A 4,005-nucleotide genomic window follows, 5' to 3' on the forward strand; every position below is an offset into this window, starting at 1 on the left:
TCCTTCTCCAGCTCTTCAGATGTCTACACTCTTCAGATGTCTCTGTCATTGTAAGAATCATTCAGACTGGGGTCTTAACTAGGGTCTTCAGGTGCTAACTGCTGAGTGAGCTACCTCATTTGAATCCTAGCCCTGTTTACTATGTGACCCTGAACAAATCTCCCTGCCTCAGTTTCCTCATCAGTAAAACGAGGATGACAGCATCCTGTGCAAGCATTAAATAAAACCACTCATGTAAAGTGATAAGAACAGTGCCTTGCTCCCAGCAAGCCCTGACAAACACCAGCCTTCACAGGGCTTTGTGCTCCCTCAAGACCCACAGCGAGCTCATACACAGTTGACAATTCTCTTTGTCTCTGCAGTCTCCAAAGGCTGGGAATGGCATGGCTGACATCAGGGCATGTGTAATCTGAAACGAGGGGGCTAGCTACTACTTGTGTAAGATGGAGTAAATAATGGGGGAATTGTCTGTGTAGCCATAATGCCCCAAACACCTACAGCCACCAACAAAGATTTGTGATGTGGGATGTGGAGGAGGAGATCTTTGGGAAAGGCTCCTCAGTAGACAAGGGGGTGCTTCCTTTTCACTCCAGGCCAGGTAGGAGGAGCAGCAAGGCACCCTGTGGTAGCAGGGAGGCTGGTATTTCAGAGATGCGAAGGCCAGCTCTGATCTTGGGTTTGTGCCTGATTAGCAAAGGCGACCAGCTGCAGCCCTCCTTCCAAGAGCTGAGAGCAGGCCGTGCTGCGTGAGCTGTATTTTCAGAAGGTTGTAGTCGGTAGGTGGATTTCTGAGAAACCAAATGTGACTTAAGCAGGTAGCCTGATAACATTCTAAAAATCAGTGTCTTGGGTACATAGAGGCCCTAGTAGAAGGATGGCGTTTCCGGTGACTGCTGTGACACAGACCACCACCATACTCTTGGTTATGCTTCCCAAGTGTGCTGGCTGTTTTGTTTTTTGTTTGTTTGTTTGTCTACTTGACACAAGCCAGGGATATCTGAGAAGAGGGAACTTCAGTTGAGAAAACGCCTCCGTCAGATTGGCTTGTAGGCAAGTCTGTGGGGCATTTTCTTGACTGATGATTGACATGGGAGGGCCCAGCCCACTGTGGATGGTGCCACCCCTGGGTTGTATAAAAAAGCAGCCCGAGCAAGTCACAGGTGCAGGCCAGAGCATCCCCCACGGCTTCTGCTTGAGTTCCTGCCTCCAGGGTCCTGCCTGAGTTCCTGCCTTGACTTCCCTCAGTGACGGGCTGTGACTAGGACATGTACGCCAAATAAACACTTCCTTTCCAAGTTGCTTTTAGTCATGGTCTTTATCTGAAAAGGGCCCACAGGGCTGTGTTACTTCTGGGAGTTTCTAAGGAGAATTCACGTCTCTGTTGTTTTCAGGTCCTAGAGGCCCCCTGAAGCTTTGGCATGGGGCCCTGCCCTCCTTTGGCGCCAGCTCTGCAGCATTTCCCATCTTTCTTCAGTCTTCACGTCTTCTCCTTGACTCTTCTGATGACCTTGGGCCCAACAGACAATCTAGACTCATGTCCTCATTGTCTCAGGATCCTTCATCCCACCAACTGAGTCCCTCTTGCACTACAGGAGAACACACTGATGGTGTGGGGTGTTGGGAGGGGCACATTTTTATAGTTGACTATGGGGGACACTGGAGACCAGGCTAAGGCTGGAGTTTGGGGCTGAGGAGAGGTACTGTCTAGACCAAAGGAGGGGAATATATCCTGTTCCTCCCAAAAGTGGGTTGTGGGGCGGGGAGGAAGCACTTGGTTGTTGTTTGGAGTGTACTAGTTATGTGACCACACACAAACTACTCATTTTCCTTCATTTTCTCTACTTTTATTTATTTATTTATTTATTTTTTTACTTTTATCTGCATTTATTTTATGTGGAATTTATTCCTGTGCCATAAGTTTTTGTTTCTTCAGTTTCTTCTGGAATATCTTCTTCTTCTGTGCAACCTCCTCTTCTGGCTTTGGAACAATTTGTTCCTTTTCAGTGAGGATCATCTCAATGTGGCAGGGGGAGCTCATGCATGGGTTAATCCGGCCATGAGCTCTGTAAGTCCGTCGGCGCATCTTAGGTGCTTTGTTCACCTGGACGTGCTCAATGACTAGAGAATCCACATCCAAACCCTTAAGTTCAGCAATACTCTCTGCATTCTTAAGCATGTGCAGCAAAAATTCAGCACTCTTTTTAGGTCACCAGTCCTGTGTCCAGCCCCACTGTTTGGCCTGGGCGCACCTATCGACTCCACCGTTATACCGCCGGAAAGGCACACATTGCTTCTTTAAAGTGACATCTTTCAGATATTTGGTGGCTTTTCGGATATGCATACCCTTGATGTCCTGGGCAGTTTCACGGGTGTTCTTAAAGTGAACCTGAAGATTTGAACCTCTTGATTTGCATGATTTCGTGGGGTTTTCTGGGTCAAGCGATTAACGAACCATCTTCACAGGTCACCTTAGGCGGTTTACAGGAAGAGCCATTTTCTCTACTTTTGACATAACTCTGGAAGAGCTGGAAATTTTATCTAGCAAGTACCAAAAACGTGCTGGGTGACAGCTTTTTATTACATGCCTGAAAAATACAAGCGATCTAAAGTAGCCACTTGATTATCCTGAGACAGAACAAGATGAATCAGAGTTCACAAGAGACTTGGGAATCACGAGGGAGAGAAAAGGAAACTGGCCTTTGGTTCCTTACTCTCAGCTCCAGCTTGATGGATAAACAGGCTACATCAGGAGATAAGGGCTCCTGGCCTCATCACTGGGCCAGAAGGCCCTACAGACAAGAACGGACTCCTTCACTCCTCTTCTCTTGAGTTGGAGCCTGGCCCAATTGACCTAAGGAGTGTCTCTTTGGAGATGATGAAAGCCATGTACCTTTGGGAGATGGAAGTCAAGTCTATTTCCAGCTCCCTCCTCTGGCAAAGTCAAGGCTGCCTCCCTTTTGTATCTGGAAGCAGCTAAGCGAAGCAATGCAGACGGATATCACCCCCAGCACACGGTGACTGAAGGACGAGGTTTCTCTGTGTACTGAAATCAGTATGTGGGCTTCAGAACACAGAGGCGCACGACCCCAGGTGCCGACTTCAGCTACTGCTGCTCTGTCTTTGCCAGAAATAGGCATGAGTGGCTGTGTGACCCATCCTGGCTTGATGGCTTGATGGCCAGAGTAATGAAGCCTTGAGTTAATCTGTGTGATGAACCCAGAATCCCAGATCTTCACACTTCTCCACTTCCTCTCTGTTATCTCCATTGGGGAGTGTGCTGTCAGGAACTCCGCAAGCTGGAGCATTAGTAGTGAGGGCTGTGGTCAGAAGTCAGACCCACCTGGGTTCGACTTTTCATTAGCCAACTAATACTTCTGTGACCTTGGGCAAATTAATGTCTGCTAGAACTTCAGTTCTCTCTACTGTTAAATAGAGGTGATGAGGGAGCTCAGTCCTCTCTACTGTTAAATAGAGGTGATGAGGGAGCTCAGTCCTCACTACTGTTGAATAGAGGTGTTGAAGGAGCACAGTCCTCTCTACTGTTAAAAAGAGGTGATGAGGGAGCTAAGTTCTCTATTGTTGAATTGAGGTGATGAGGGAGCCTGTAGCAGCAGTTGATATAATGACACCATCAGTAGGTCCCAGATATGTAACTGCTACTGCATTCATCAGAACATATCTTAAACTAGATGGAGCAAGTTAGGGGACAGCTGTGAAAGGTGTAGTAAGTGTGCACATCAGGAATGCAGAAGGAGATGGAGAAATGAGCAGAGAAACACTTCAGAACAACATTAATGGAATTCCCCCAAATTAATGTCTGACTCCGGGATGCTTGGAGACTATCAAGCCACAAATTCCATGTAGCATTTGAAGAAACAAAGATTAAAATAATCTTTAATTTGAGTATTAAAAGATGAAATCACAGCGTTCACTCTCATACACATCACGGTGAAATCAGTGTCTATATAGGAAAAGTGCTCTGGTTGCTGAAGGAAGTATAGACAG

At 47.0% G+C, this 4,005-nt stretch overlaps 1 pseudogene; it reads right to left on the reverse strand.

The window, feature by feature from the left end:
- Window positions 1–1,900: 1,900 nt before the first annotated feature.
- On the reverse strand, window positions 1,901–2,542 carry LOC131910786 (large ribosomal subunit protein uL22-like; annotated as a pseudogene).
- Between the last annotated feature and the right edge of the window lie 1,463 nt (window positions 2,543–4,005).

Source organism: Peromyscus eremicus, chromosome 5 (genome assembly GCF_949786415.1).
Source record: "Peromyscus eremicus chromosome 5, PerEre_H2_v1, whole genome shotgun sequence".
Taxonomy (NCBI): domain Eukaryota; kingdom Metazoa; phylum Chordata; class Mammalia; order Rodentia; family Cricetidae; genus Peromyscus; species Peromyscus eremicus.